This window comes from Cygnus olor, chromosome 24, assembly GCF_009769625.2.
Source record: "Cygnus olor isolate bCygOlo1 chromosome 24, bCygOlo1.pri.v2, whole genome shotgun sequence".
NCBI lineage: Eukaryota > Metazoa > Chordata > Aves > Anseriformes > Anatidae > Cygnus > Cygnus olor.
In genome coordinates, this window is record NC_049192.1 from 3,296,871 (window position 1) to 3,312,230 (window position 15,360).

The window sequence follows — 15,360 nt, forward strand, 5'->3', positions numbered from 1 at the left end:
GCAGGAGGGGATTAATTATGGTCCGTTAATCACAATGGCAACGTCCCAGAGCAGACTGGACCTTGCCCCCCTGCACCATACACGGGTGGGGAAACTGAGGCAGCGAGGTGCCGGGGGCAGCTGCAGCCCTCCGCCAGCCTCCAGCCGGGAGGAGATCCCGGCAGTCCCGACTCCCACCTTCCTGCACCCTCTTCAGGGAGAGGAGAAACAGCTCGGCTTAAAATAAAATAAAGTAGCAGGCAGGCACCGACCCACGGAGCACGAGGGCGTCTCGCAGGCAAAACAACACCCGGAGAAGCAGAGAGCGAGCGGCCGGGGCGCATGGGTACAGCCACGGTATTTTTAGCAGGATTACACAGGGAGAGGGGATTCCTACCCTGAACATCCCCGGGGGCTTAAAATAGGCCCCGCCACTTCCTCCAGCAGCAGCCGGGCGAAGCATCGGCTGTGTTTGCTGTCACCCATGGGGTCGGTGAGCGCCCCGCCGGCCCCATGCACCCCAGCACCCACGGGGGACATCCCACGGCCAGGCTCTCCCTTGGGATGGGTTTGGTTTCCCTCCCTGCGTGCTGCGGGGGGCCCTTCATCACCGGGGAGGAGGCTGAGCCCCCTGCCCCACCGCGGGGTGTCCCCGGGGAGCGATGCCGGCAGCGGGCGCGCAGCACTAACCTCTCCGCCGGCGCGACGAGCCGCTTCCTTGGCGAAAAGAGAGAGCACGCGCAAAAAAATATAATAAACAGCGATAAAAAAAAAATCCCCCCTGTTCACAGCAAGGGAAACTGAGGCAGGGGGTGCAGAGCTTGTTTGGCACCACAGCGCAAGCAAGTGGCTTGACGCCCAGGGTCTCCCCAAAGCGTGGGTGCACCCCAGCAGAGGGGAACCCCAACGAGCCCGGCCACCCCAGTGCTGGAGGGCAGCAGGGACGGCTCCGGGGGCACGTCCCCAAGCTGGGTGCCCGACGCCAAGGCCAGCAGCAGGGACACGGCCGAGGGGACACTGCCACACGGGCTGGGGACAGGGTGGCCGTCCTCACTGCTCCCGACGGTGTCGGCTCCGGCTCACATCACGGGTAACTTCTCCCACCCATGCTCGCGGGTTTCCCTCGCGCTGCGCCACCGGGACGTCCGGGCTTCTCCATTCGGAGCTCCAAACAAACGGCGGGGATTTGGGGAGGACAAAAGGGAAAGGTAAGCAACCACGCTGGGGGGCTGCGAGCCCCCTCCTCGCCCCAAAAGGGTTAAAAAAGCAACGCCGGCAGAAGCGTGCCTGCGATAGGAAAAACACCCGCGCTCCCAGGGCGAGCGCGCCGGCTGCTCGCCGCTTCCCTTCCCGACATGCCCCGCTCCTGGGAAAGTGTAGGCTGTTTTCCATATATAACTGCAAACTGTTCCATGCAGTAAGAAGTCTAATTAAAGGGAGGGAGGGAGAGAGGGAGCGACGCAGAAGACCAAAAGGCAATATTTATACGAGGGAAGAAAGCCCTGCATCCCCGGCACCAAATTAGACCCTCGCCGAGCGAAGCCCGTGATATCATCGGGAGATCAAATCTGGGCAGAGCGGCGGCTTTGCAGAAGAGGCAAATCAGAGCCTGGAAAATATGTACCAATAAATAAGAGAGGAGAGCCAGATGGGCCAAGAGAGCACGGGGAGGGGCAGGGGAAGGAATAGCTAATCCGAGCCAGTTGCTCAGGATAATGCAAAATATTGCGGGAGAGTGCGCGCACGCCCTGGCCCCACCAGGCTCCCCCACGGCCCGGGGCTGGAGAAGCAGCTATTTAAGCAAATAGCAGGAATCTGCTTTAAAAAAAAAAAAAAAAAAAAAAAAAAGAAAAGTAATAAAGCCCTAAATGAGGGAATGGGGAGGGAAATGGCAGCGAGGAGAGGGGCTCGCTGGCACGGTGCCGGAGCTGAACAGTGAGGTTGGAACGGAGAGGCTGGGGGCAAAGGGGCATCCACCCCACGCACGGGGTGAGCCATGCAGCACCCAGCCCTCACCCCACTGCTGCCCCCCGGCTCCCCCATAGCCAAAATCCCACCCCTCAATGCCTCGGGACACCCCCTCGTCCTGCACCTCCAGGGCAGGGGGGGCGTGGGGAGAGCACGCGGGGCCGAGCAGGGAAAGCGCACGCCGGGTCTGTTCTTCAAAGCCTCTTTGTTAGAGCTGCACTTCCCACAAGTGCCAGCCACAGCCCCAAGGTAATCCACAGGCAGCTAACACATTCCCCGAGTTATTAGGTCCTCTGCCTACGCTAGGTGTCAATGCATCTGAAAACCGTTAGCGTGCTTTAATTAAAGCGCCGATAGATTTGAGAGTCATCCTGCCGAGGCTGAGCCCTTGCGGAGAGGCTCACACCGGGCTGCGCTGCTCTGCGCCAGCCCCAAAATCACCGACGGGTGCTGGCAGCTGGGGGCAGCCCCCTCCTCGGTGTCACCAGACTGGATGGGACCCATGGCCCCGTACCCCTACACGCACCCTTGTGCCCGGCCCCATCCTGACCCAGCGCCCTCCTTGCGCTGCGCCCCAAGCCCCCCATGCTCCCTCCTGCTGTGCTTTGGGCACTGCCCCAGCAGCTCCCAGTTGCACCAGTAACCCAGAGGCACTGGGATAGCTCTATCCTCAAGGGTCAGCATGAAGTTGCCGGCGAGGCTCCTGCTGCCCACGGGTGTCCCCCCCCAGCTTGAGGGTGCCTCCCAGCCCCGCTGGCACTCGCCCACCTCCCAGATTTTGTCACCGCACGCACCTTTCACGCCCACAAATTGCACCCTGCAGCGATGGAAACCTGCAGCTCACACCATTAAAATCCTGCCGTCAACCCACAGCAACACCAAGAAACAACCAGCTTGGGGCAGCGACCCTCGCAGCAGAGCCAGGCGCGATGCTCAGGGCACCCCCTCGCCACGGACACCCCATTAAATGGGGGTGCAGCACCCCAAGCCCCCCATTGAGCCATGCCCCAGCTAGCACAGACCCAGCCGCCCTAAAGTGGCCGAGCAGCGCTCCCTGCCCTCCGAACAAACTGCCTCGGAGCCACGAGGTCGCCCGAGGTGACAGCGGGACGGTCACCGCTTTGCGCTCACGGGACCCGCGGGCAGCGCGGCTCCGGCAGCCCCCGCCTAGCAGAGGCGCGCGTACAGGTGGGTATCGAAGCTCCAGCACTAATCTGGGGATAACAGCGGCTTTAGCAGCGATAGGGCAGGAGATTACTGCAGCGATCGGGGCGTTCTGCTGCCAGAGGATCTGCCTGGAATAAAGCGAGCGGATGGTGCTGAGCCGGCTGCTGGCTCCCCGCTCGCTGCCACTGAGCCGAGCGGCACGGCACAGGGGTGAGAGAGGATTCCTCGTCCTGCCCATCGACCTCCTGCTGCAGGGCAGAGAGAGGTTTGGGGAAGCCCTGCCCTCTCCTCCGGGTCCCTGCTTCCCAAACCCATCCCTCGAGCAGGGCAGGACCGCAGCAAGGCTCCTGCGCACGCCGCAGGGCTGGGAAAACAGCGAGGCTGCAGGCAGCTGCGGCCAGAGGAGCGGCAGGAGGAAGGGAGGATCCCTCATTGTCCTTTCCAAAGGGAAAAGGGACAGTCCCCTGAGCAGGGTGCCAGGCAGGGCAGGAAACACCGCAAGCCTCCAGGCAGCATCTGTCCGGGGAGAGCAGCAGAGACCCCGCACGCGCCCCCCTGCGCCGCAGGAGCGTGAGCTGCAGCGTCTTGCACGGATTTGATGCATTTCACGTTCAACTGCAGGAGCGAGAGGATTCCCCCGGCTGCTGCCCTGCAGAGAAACATGCAGATGCTGCAGGGAAGAGAAAAACAAGGAAACGCCGCCTGCTCCACCCCGGGCAGGCAGATAAACGCGGCGCAGGACGTCAGCGCGAGGTGAAGCCTGGCGCACGGCAGCCGAGCGCGTCTGCAGATGGCAGGCATGGACAGGGAGAGACGGGAGGAGAGGAAAAACAACGCCAAGAAGGGACGCAATGAATTAAACGAGATTAAAGGCAGCAGGACAGGAGATAGCACTACAGCCTCAACACCAGAGAATCCAGCGATGAGCGGAGGCAGAACGCGAGGCTGAAGGATTTGGGCTCACCAGAGCCCAGCCCACAGCGGCACCCAGCCCTCGAGCACCCACCAGGTACCCGAGCAGCCACCTCTCCACCACCCCGGATGAGCCTCCCCAAAAAATGCACCTGCAGAGCACGGCTCCAGCCTCCTTCCCCAGCAGGCAAAGCAGCCTCTCCTCCGGGAGCCGTGCTCGGCTGCGTTTTGGCACCCGGCACACACCCGAGTAATTCCAGCCACCCATGGGAAGAGCAGCCCGCAGAGTCAACCCCCTGAGGAGCAGAACGGCGCTCCCAGGGCTGGTCCTCGGGGGCACAGCGCATCCCCCGGGACGCACGAGCAGGTAGCGGGATGAGGTTCGGTTTCCCCCCCAGGGAAGGCGAATTTCTCCTTCCCCAAGGAGCTCGCTCGGGGAGGCGCGCAGCACGATGCTCTCCAAGAAGGAAGCTGCCCGAGCTCTCAGCTGTTCCGGCCCTTTTTGGTTTTGGATAGCCCATTTGGGGTCAGCTCCACAAGCAATTCGTCACTTGGGAAATAGCCCCGCTTCACCCCTCCTCCCTCAAATAAAACTCAAAAGACATCATTTAGCCGAGCCCGGACGACTAAAAATAGCTGGCACTAGTCACCCTGGAAAACGCGGGCTGGGCACTTTCACACTTTGGCAGCACGGCCGGGGGGACGCGGGTGTTTCGGGTCACAGGAGCGGTCCCCGCGGTGTCACCGGCTCGGGGAGCAGCCCGGCCCCGCAGCGCCCCGCGGCTCCCGGCCCCTGCGCTTTCCCCAGGCGGCGTCGGGCAGGATGCGGTGACTCAGAGCCACGTCTGCACGAGGACACCCAGGAAAGAGGAGCCGCGCTTTCAGTTTTTCCACAGCCAAGCCGGGTTTACGGTCCCAGCTCCCCGCAGCTGATTCACTCCCCCACCCCGTTTCCCCAGTGCCCCCGGGCAGAGGCAGCCAGGTCTCTCCGCCCGGACGTGGGATAAATCCCGGCACTGAGTAACGCGTACCAGCGGGCTGCTGCTGCAGCTTTCCTCCTCTTCTGCAGCAGCAGGACTGGCACGAGCGACGTGACCCTCGCCAGGCCCAGCTCTGCCTTCCCGCAGCCCTCCTGGGGCTCCTCCAATGCCAGCCGGGTGCTACCGACCAGGATATTTCACCCCGTATTTTTTTGTTGCGGGTTCTCACAGCGTTTGTCCAAAGAAACGTGTGGCTCCTCCTGGGTGGGTGCGCCCAGAACCGGGAGCTTCCCGGACAGCCCCTGCCCCAAACGGCACCTCCAGCACATCACACCCGGATCCGTCCCCCTCCCACGTCACCCCGAGCTCAGCTATCACAGCAAACCTTACGGCTGGGGCTTCCAAAGGGAGCCGAGGCAGAAGCTGCCCGGAGGCCTGAGCCATCTTCTCACGTGTCCTCGCGTCCCTTGGCTGCCCGCAGCGGTGGCAGCCTGATGGATGGCACGCGGACGTGAGCGGCGTTGCCACCGCCGGGTAAAAAGCATCCGCACAGCGCAGCCCGAGCTCTGCCCGGAGCAGCCGAGCGCTTCACTAACCCGGGGTTGCTTTTAAGTTGCTTGCAAGAAGGTGGGAAGGAAGAGAGAAGAAGCCGGAGCGCCGAGCCGCTAAGTCCCTGGGAGGGCCGGGGTGAGAGACGGAGCATCTCTGAGCTCGGCGACTCGCAGGAATAAGCAGGGAGAAGATGTAAAAAGCTGCACGAGAGGGAGGGCGAACACCACAGCCAGGGAAAGCAAGGGGACAACGGTGCCCGAGCTGCCCAGCGGGGTCCTGAAGTAGCATCTTAGGAAGCGGCACTCCAAATCGGCCGCCTTCTGCCCGAAATCTGAGCCCGGACCTGAAAACCCGAGCGGGGGATCCGCCGCTCAAAGAGCAAAGGTCGCGGCGAGCCCCGGCCAGACCCCGCGAGCACCCGGTGGGGCCGAGCTCTCAGCAGCCCCCCCGGGCCGAGCAGCCTCGGCGCCGCGAGCTTATTTTTAGCCTGGGGAGCGCAGGAGCCGCGAGCGGCGCTTTCGGTTCCCAGCCCCGGCCAAGGGGGAGGCTCTGGGGCTGTCACTGCTGGAGCAATCGCCTCGGGTCTCAGCCCTCCCCACCGCCCCCCCGTCACCAGACACAGCCCCCGGCCAGCATCGGCACGGAGCGGAGCGATGCTCCCCAGCACCAAGCCTTCCTCCTCTGCGTGGGGAGGAGGAGGAGGAGGAGGATGCTGGGGTCAGGACCCCGCGGCACAAGGCTCCGGCTTATTCCCAGCTCCCTACGGGACGGCGCCGCGTCAGGCAGGGCTGACCTTTCCGCACCTCAGACAAAGAGGAGCCGGCAGCGGCCTCAACGGCGGAGGAGTCGGGGGGACGCGGGGTGCAGCCCCCCCCCGGCCGCCGGGACGGGGGCAGAGGCAGGCCCAGCACGGGGCCCCGGGAAGCGCCGCGCTCGGCTCCCGTCGGCGAGCGGGAGGGATCGGGATCGGATTCCTCCCTCCCCATCCCCTGCTGGCCAAACTCTTCCGGGTAGGGCTCCGACGCGCTGCCCAGGCACCCCAGCGGCTCGCTGCGTCCAGCAGACCCCGATTGCTTTGGCGGGGGGGAAATATACATTAATTGCATTAAAAAAAAATAAAAAGGATAGAGATTTGCATGCCAGCAACACGGCGGTCGCAGCCTGGGGACGCCGGAGCGCCCAGGTCCTTTGGCTTTTGGTGCCCGGCTGCCGACTCATCCCTGCCATGGAAGCCAAAGTTTCCCCGTCGGCACAAAGAAGCGCGGACAGGCGGCCAAATCCTGCACTCGGCCTCCACCACCCTGCCGAGGAGTCCCCACGTACCCCAGCCTGTGCGGGGGGCACAGGGGCTGCAGACAGGACAGGCCCCCCAATGGGGGCAGCCTGGAAGCGCTCCGTGGCCCCGTACACTCGTGCCAGGGTCCCCCAGGTCCCTGTCCCCGTGCCGGGGTGGCCGTGCCGGAGCAGCTCCGTGGCACGCGCAGAAATGCTCCTGCCCAGGACACCCCACACCCCAACGCCCAGCCCCACACCTCGGCTCCCCCGGGTAAAACCGAGAGCCAGAAGCTCCCAGGCAGGAGGGCACCGCACTCAGCTGTTACTCACGGGGAGCTCTCGGAGGACCTAGGTTGCTTAATTAGCGCTTTAAAGAGTCCCCATCCCGGCGAGTGACACACCAGCCGCTCGTCATGCGCTCCGCATGTCTCCTGCCTTTGCTTTCTTCCTTTCCCTATCCAGGGTTAGCTTCTTTTTTTTTTCCCTCCTCTTTTCTAATGAACAAATCGAGGGGCAGGATTTATAAGTCCACGGAAACTCTATTATCCCCTCCGCATTAAAGCCAAAAGCGACTAATTAAAACATCAAAGTTGGACGTTTCATTAGCTGAGGCTCGGAAAGCCCTGGCGGGGAGCAGGGAGCGGGGCTCCCACAGCTGCACCGTGGGCCTGCACCCCGGGACGTGAGCGGGGCAGGGAGGACAGGGTGCCACCACCCGCGTTTTCCCCCCCTCCAGCCGGCCACTGCGGTCCCCCCCCTCATTGTAGGGGGGAGGATTTTGCACAGAGGGAGGATTTTTCACCAGGGAGGCCGGGGAGAGGAGCCCCTTCCCCTCCCACTGCGCCCAAAGCTGGGACCTGCCTCCCCCAGGAGCACCTCCAGCACCACGGGACGGGTCCTCGGTCTCTCCTGGCCACGGCACGAGGCCGACAGGGACGGGCTCGATTCCCCAGCTCACCCAGGCCGATTTCTTTCCTCTTCCACCGGTTCTCCACCCGTGCGACAGCAACGCCACCGCCGCCTCCATCCACCTCCCCCAGCCACCAGGCAGCCGCGTCCCGGCCTCACGCCGCGTCCCCGAGCCCGCTTGGCTCCCATCCCAGCGGCCTCCGATGAGAGAGACAGAGGGATTTGGGGACGCCGGAGGAGGTGGCACCTCTCGGAGCACGCGGTGGCCATCCCTCCAGACCCGCAGCCCATCGAGGCACCGCGGCATCCCCCTGCTCGGAGAGCAGCAGTGATTTGCCGAGCGCGGCGCAGCCTGCCCCCGCCGGGGAGGGGCCCGGGAGCCCCGGGGGGGGGAGCAGAAGGTAGATAAGGGGAGCAAGATAAAGGGAGCAGCAGATAAGGGGAGCAGCTGGTAGATAAGGAGAGCAGGAGATAAGGGGAACCGCTGCTCGCCCTAGAGCCGCCGCTCGGCGCCGGACTGCTCGCGTCCCCCAGATCCCCGCAGGCTCCTTTCCTGGAGCTTCAACAGGGGCTGGTAACCGCTGTGGGTAAACTCATGGCCTAGCGAGGATAAATATCTATATATTTTATTTATGTATATATAGATATAAATACAAGGAGGTGAGCAAGGAGCATGCAGGGAACCCGCAGCCACGGTGCGGGCAGGGAAGGTGCCGGCAGCTCCTCAGGGCAGCCAGGGAAGGCCCTGGGGAAGGGGGAAACTCCGTGCACGGCTCCACCCCGGTGCTTTCTGCTGCACAACAATGGCGTGGAGGAGCAGCAGTCCCTCCCTGCTGTTACTCACCCTGCCCAGGACCTGCGGTTGCCCCACGGCCGCTCCCAGCGCCGGGTGCCAGCTCCGTGGGCACGGCGCAGGGCAGGACGCGCGGCTCGGCGCCGGAGAGCACGGGGATCCCCGGCACTGCAGGAGCCAGACCCACAGCACGCCAGCCAGCGCAGGGAATTCCCTCCGTCACCATCTCAACCAAAAAAATACCAAAAAAAAAAAAAAAAAAGCAACCGCACCACCCCGCGCCCTCTCAAGTCTCTACCTGCAGCTCTGGCGGCATCGCCCCAGCGAGCTCGTCTCCCCGGGGAAGGCGCCAGCACCGTGCTGGGGTCCCAAAAGCGTCCCCTGTGCAGCACCCACGGCCCTGCTGCGGGCGAGGGTGGGTCGGGAAAGGAGCCCGAGCCCCGAGGGGCTGGGCACGGCGCTCCGGGACCGCTGGAGGAATGGGGAAGCTCTGCGTGGCCGCTCCGGTGCCCTGCCCAGGCGAACGCAGCCGGCACGGGCACTCCTCCATCACGGCGGTGCTGCGCCGGCTTTGGCACGGGGCAGGAAAACGACATATCTGAGAGCAGAGTCAACGGCTGCGGGGAAGCAAAGGGCACGAGGCTTTTGGGAGGCCTCCAGGACCCCCCCCCCCAGCTCTCTCCATTCATCCCCGGAGAGCATGATCTGTGGCCGGGGGGGGACACCTGAAGCCACCAAAGCCACCCTGAGGGGACTGGGGTGGCAATTCCTAGGGCCGGGCACCCAGGGGCTGCCCGCAGGACAAAGCCTTGCGGCAGGGTGGGACCGGAGGGACGCAGGGGCGTCCGCTCCTCCCGCTCCCCACGAAATAATTCAGGTGTGTTTCGGCGCTCAGGGAAGCGAAAGATTGAGGTCGAGGGCACCGTCTGGAGCCACGCAGCCAGCACAAGCCCGGCGTGCCATGGAGGAGCACAGCAGCATCGCAGCCGTGCAGGGTGGGGACACGGAGCGGTGCCCCCCAGCACCCCCAGCCCCCACCGGGCACAAACAGGCTGCGCGGCTTTGAGGTTTGCAAACCGAGCCCCCACCCAAGCTCAGGTCTCCAGAGATAAGAGGACAATAACCTATTGTCCCTCCTCCCGCGCCCTTCCCAGCACCCAGCTCGCCTCTGGCGATGCGGGGGGGGGGGGGGGGGGACACCCAGCCCCACACCGGCACCTCGGGACCCCCAAACCCCGGTGGGTCGTGGCCGGGGGTGCCGTGCGCCCACGGGGGATGCTCGGGGTGCTGGTGGACACCGGGGGTGACGGAGCACTGCGGATCCAGGACCTCACTGCAGAAAGCTGGAGGCAGGGGCAGGAGCCAGAGCTGCTGGCCACGGGGGCCACAGCCTCACCGGTTTTCGGTTTTCCCCTATTTTCCCCATTTTTCTCTGCCCCCCCCCCCCTCCTCTCCGCTCCTGCTGTGGATGCGATCGGCTGCCTTGGGCAAGCGGCAAGCAGCCCCCAAGGGAAAGGGATTATTTATTTATTTTTTTTTAAGGGGGGGGGGGACACGAGACGACAGCCCCCCCTGCACCGTCCTTGGGCTGCCGCAAGGCGCTGGCCCCCCCCCCCCCCCCCCCGCCCTGCGCTGCCTCTGCCCATCCCTCCGGCCCCGCTGCCAGGCTGCGGCGTGCCCGGGGCTGGAGGCAGCGGCCGCATCCTGCCCCCGCTCCTCCTGCCTGCACCCCCCCCCCCGGGCCCCGTGTCCCCCCCCCCCCCCCCAGCACCTCCACACGGCCACAGGCGGGACCGGCAGCCCCACACACACCCCCCCCGTAACCCCGACCCCCCAAAAAAAGGGCGAGCAACAAGTTGCAGGACGCAGGCAGTGCTCCTTCCCCCCCAAAAATAACAGGGTGTACCCCCCCCATTAGGGCCCTCACCCCTGCCCAAAGACCCCCCCCAGAGACCTTCACCACCCCCCCCCCCAGACCCTCACCCCCCCCTCCAAAGGGCATCCCCCCCCCATTTGGGGTCGCGCCCGGGGGATGCGCATCGCCCCCGGGGGGGGGGGGGATAAGGGACCAAGACACAGCACAGCCCCCCCCATAGCCCACAGCCCCCCCCCCCCCCGTTTTAGCCCCCCCATCCCACCTGCTGCGCTGCCGGCCCCGCTCCGTCCCTTCCTCCTGGAGCCAGCAGCAGCTGCAGGGCGCGGGGGGGGGGGGGGGTCAAAAAGGGGGGGGGGGGGGCAGCTACCGGGGGGGGGGGCAGCTGCTACGACCCCCCTCCCCCACGTTTACCCGGCTCGGCACGGCCCCGCTGCGTGCAACCGGGACAAGACCCCCCCCCAAAAAAAATCCCCCACCCCCCCCCCCAACAAAAAAACAACACCAAACTCACCGGCTCGGCGCCCAGCCCCGGCTACCGGCGGAGCCCCCCCGGGAGGCCATGGGAGGAGGAAGAAGAGGAGGAGGAGGAGGAGGAGGAGGAGGAGGGCGGCGGCGAGCTCCGGAGCTAGCGGGAGAAACTGCTTGTCATGGCAACCCGCGGCGAGCCGAGCCGTGCCGAGCCGGGCTGGCCCCAGCCCGCCGGGGGAGGGGCCCTCTTAAGGTGGCGGCCCGCCCCGCCGCTGCTTAAGGGGGACGGGGAGGGGCACGAGGGGTCCTCGCCCCCCCCCCACCCCCCTCCCGTGCGAGCACACCAACCCCTCCTCCCCCCCCAGACCCCTCCGTGCAAACCCCCCGGGGGGGGGGGGGGGGGGGCGGTTGCGATGGCGCAGCCCCCTGCCCAGAGCCGTGGACCCCCCCCCCTCCCCATCGTCATTGGGGTGTGGGTGCCCCCCCCCTTTGAGCTGTACTGATATACCCCCCCCGCTCCCCCCCCCCAGGAGGTGTGTGCATGCACAGCCCTGCAGTGTGGACCCCCCCCCCCCTCGGGCAGTGCGGTGCATGCACGCCCCCAGTCAATGTGTGGCCCCCCCCCCCCCCCCCAGGCACTGCGGGTGCAAAGCGGTGCGGTGCAGACACCCCAAAGCTCCGTGCACCACCCGCCCGGGTGCAGCCCCCGCTTGGGTCGTGGGGGCACCCCCAAACCCCGTGGGACCCCACCCCCCTGCAGTGCCTGCACCCCTGGGTGGTGTGGGTTGATCCCCATGGAAGTGAGGTGCGTGCGCCCCAAAGCAGTGGGGACCCCCCCGCAGCGTGGGTGCCCCAAACTGGGGTGGGTGCCCTAAACCAGTGTGCATGCCCCAAACCCGGGCGGGTTCCCCAAACCAGGGAGGGTGCCCCAAACCAGGGTGCGTGCCCTAAACGAGGGTGGGTGCCCCAAAGCAAGGTGGATGCCCCAAATGAGGGTGCGTGCCCCAAAACGGGGTGTGTACCCCAAACCAGGGTGGGTGCCCCCGTGCCCAAAGCCCTCCCCACTCCAGGCACGGATATCTCCAGAGCACCACAAACAGTGACAACAAATCGGGGTTCCTCGGGGGCACTGCGGTTTGTCTGCCCGGAGCTGCCCCGTGCCCAGCGGGGTGTGCGCAGCCCCACAAAACGCGGGGTGCAGCCCCCTGACATCCCCAAGGGCATTGGGTGCTGGTGTCACCCAGGAGGGTACATGCACTCCTCGGGCTGCAGAGGGTCGAGCACAAACCACGGCCCCCTCGCCCTGGCAGACCCAACCCTCACCCCTTTATTTTTATTTTTTTGGAAACGAGGAGAAAACCACGCACTGATCCGGCCGAAGCACGCCGATCGCCGCGGCTGCACCGAAGGCGCAACGCGGCATCGCAGCAGCAGCACTGGTGCAACACTGGGTGTAGGCAACCTTAACTCAGCACTAATCCTGTTGTTTGGGCACGCAACGCAGTTCAAGTTAAACCAGTGTAACATCTGGGCGCGCACAAGCCCTAGTTTAATGCTCGTAACATTTCCCCCCCGAGGGCCTGCGCCTCAGTAATTTTGCATTCTGGGTAGTCCCAGGGGAGGGTTGCCCCAGGGCCCCGCGCAGAGCCCCCAGCAAACGCTTTGGGCCCTTTGCTGGGGGATTCATCCCCAGCCTCGTGGAGCTGCGAACCCAAACGTGTGCTGGTAAAATGCCTCCGCTGGGTGCTGGGTGTCACCCAGGTGAGCTGGTCGTGGTGGTGCAGAGGCCCTGCACATTGTCCTTGTCCTCACGGGGCCGCCGGCTGCTGGCTCAGCACGGACGGGGAGCAGGCGCCAGTGCTTTCCCCATGCTGGCTCCGTGGCTCGGCCAGGCAGGGGTGCTGGGGAGTTCCCTCGCAGCACCCTGCAGCACCCAGCACCCCACAGCACCCAGCACCCTGCAGCACCCAGACCGCTCGTCTTCGGTGGTGGGGCCCCCTGGCATTTTCCTGGGGAGTTAGACAGACGTGGTTAGTCCTTCTTACGAGAGCTGGGGCTCTCACGACAAGAGCAAGCCTTCTATCGCCGAGCAAACTCGGGCATCTTCCGTTTCTGAGCACGGTTTGTCCACCGCGGAGCCGCAAGAGGGAATAAATGTGGGTTTAAGCCAATGTCCTGCTCCCCCCCAAAAAATAAAGAGCACACTGCACTGACCACCTTTGGTCTGGGTGACTGCAGAACAGATCAAAAAATAGCTGGAGGTGCAGAGGGCAGACGGTGCTTCCAGCGGGCTGCAGAGCTGCTATTGAGACCTAACGGCCTTCTAAAACAGGGTTTCGGAGCTTGGAAGGAACCTCTGACCATCTGGATTTGGACTCCTGAAAGGAAATCAGCCTTCCTGCCTCGGGGAACCTGTTGTTAACGGGGCAAGGCGCCTTCCCAGAAACACCACGAATTTGCAGCCTCTTTGGGCTCCGGCTGAAACGGGGGAAGGCAGCTCCCTGCAGCCCAGCACCAGGTGCTGGCCGGTGGAGGAACCAGCCAAAACCCATCAGAAAAACGTGCTCCCCATCCAGGGGCAGCCTGCAACTACAGCGCCGGCACTCAGCGGCTCCCGCCCGGCGTGTTTCCATTACATCGAGAGCGACCATAATAAATACAGAGGCTAAAAACCCCTTTCCATTTTACATTTAAGGAAAAGCACACGGGGGAAAGCCGGGCCCCGGCAGGAGTGCGAGCGCCTCGCCTCTGCTCCGGTGCCGCGGGGAGCGGCCGGATCCTGCTCGCACCGGCCCCGCTCGCTGCAGCAAAGCGGGCAGGGCGCTGGGGCAAGGTAAATGCAAGGGTCCTATAGGGAGTATTTTGGGGTCACGCAGGCCCTGGGCTGATGCTGAGCTAATCCTGCTCTGAAGACGTGTCCGCACGCTTGCCGGGATGGTGCCTTCGCTCCGCTCCTTGGTGCCACCCCTCTTTGTCACCTCCTGCGCTCCCTGTCCTGCAGCCCCTCCGGATAAATGAAGAAACGCGGTGCTCGGAGCGTGCTACGTGTCCCAGAGGGGCAGAAGCTCAGCCGGGTGGAGGTAGCAGGATGAGTGCCCCGTGCCCTGCTGCCTCCCCGTGCAACGTCCCCGGGGAGCAAACTGCTGCACCGGGGGCAGCCGCAGTGCAGGGGCTGGAAAGGCAAAGGCACCGACTGGAGGCTTTGCCACCTCTGGAGAGGTGACACGGGGGTGTCCCCACGCTGCTTTGCTGGGGACAGATGATGCTCTACACTTCTGCAGCCGGGTGAGGAGGGAGAAGGAGGCGAACCTGGAGTCCGCAGCCCCCCTGCTTGTCACCAGCTCCAAGGGAGATGCTGGATCCTGCCGGCGAGCCCCTGCAGGGCTGCTCCCTGCGTTGTGCTTGTGCCTTTGGCCTCCCTGCTCCTCTTGGATGGCGGCTGGAGATTCAGATATTCATTTGTTCCCTCTCCTTTGCCCAGAATGAGCTCTGGCCACGTGTGCTGGGCTGGCGGGGCCGGCTGCGCACCCAGGCACGCGGCCGCGGGAGTGCATCAGGTTTCAGGACCGGGTCGTCCTAAATCCTGCTGGAGCCCCGCTGCGATAGGAGCCTCGGCTGTTATCTGGATCCTGGTATCTTTTTTCTGTGCCATATGGGACTGCGGTACTCCGGCCAGGTGCTGTGTGAGCAAAGCAGAAAGCGATCCCTGGCCTGAGCGGTGCTTAGCCTAAAGGAGACCAACAACGTTAGAAAAAAAAACCCTGAAACATAAAAGATCATCCCGACGGGTTCTCCTGTAAAAATTGGGCTTAAGTGATGATTTCCCTTTAAAAAGAGCATGAAACTTCACAATAATTTGTCTTTAATGTCTCCCAGGCTGGGAACTTGTAGGTGGAGTTTTAGCCCAAAATGAATTGAATCAGCCAAGTTGTATCAGCCAAGTTACAAACCCATCAAAACCCGAGGCCAGATCCTGATCTCATCGCCGCGGGTACAAATCCAGCGTGGCTGCACTGGAGTCGACGGGGAAGATTTTGTCACCGTGCCGGGGAGCAGAGAGCAGGATTGGACCCCAGGGTTTCTAATGGAAACACTGACTGAGCCTTGAGCACAAGGCAGAGCCGGGCGTCTGTGAAATCTCTCTCCATTCAGGGCTAAATATAGGGAGAGAGAGAGAGAGAGAGAGGGAGTGATTCAACTTTCTGTGCTCACGGATAAATAAACCCCCGGCCAGGAGATGCCAGGAGCTGCTGGGGGTCCGGCCGCCCCCACGGCCCCATCCTGCAGGAGGCAGAGCTGGCGGTGATGCTGCCAGGAGGTGCCTGGCAGCACCTGGGGCATGGGGCAGAAGGGGATTTCGCTGCCTCTGCTTCCCTTTTTTTCCCCCTCTCGGCCCAGTCCTGAGCATTGCTGGGCTCCAGTGGCCACGTTTTGCAAGGCTGGTGCCCAAAGCTCGTGCCCAGCCTGCTCGGTGCTGCCAG

General features: G+C 64.3%; 1 protein-coding gene across 14 annotated transcripts in view; it reads right to left on the reverse strand.

The window, feature by feature from the left end:
* The window catches only part of ATP2B4 (ATPase plasma membrane Ca2+ transporting 4), a 45,090-nt gene extending 33,956 nt beyond the window's left edge, over positions 1 to 11,134 (reverse strand). For 2 of the 14 annotated variants that reach the window (XM_040536255.1, XM_040536243.1), the window contains exon 1: positions 10,923 to 11,134. The gene's annotated coding sequence lies outside the window, so the exon portion shown is untranslated. Of the gene's footprint in view, positions 1 to 669; positions 1,274 to 4,178; positions 4,505 to 6,351; positions 6,522 to 7,163; positions 7,271 to 7,791; positions 8,036 to 10,922 lie in introns of those variants that run through there. The other 12 variants (XM_040536256.1, XM_040536258.1, XM_040536253.1 and 9 more) reach the window with 11 other exon arrangements.
* Positions 11,135 to 15,360: the final 4,226 nt, after the last annotated feature.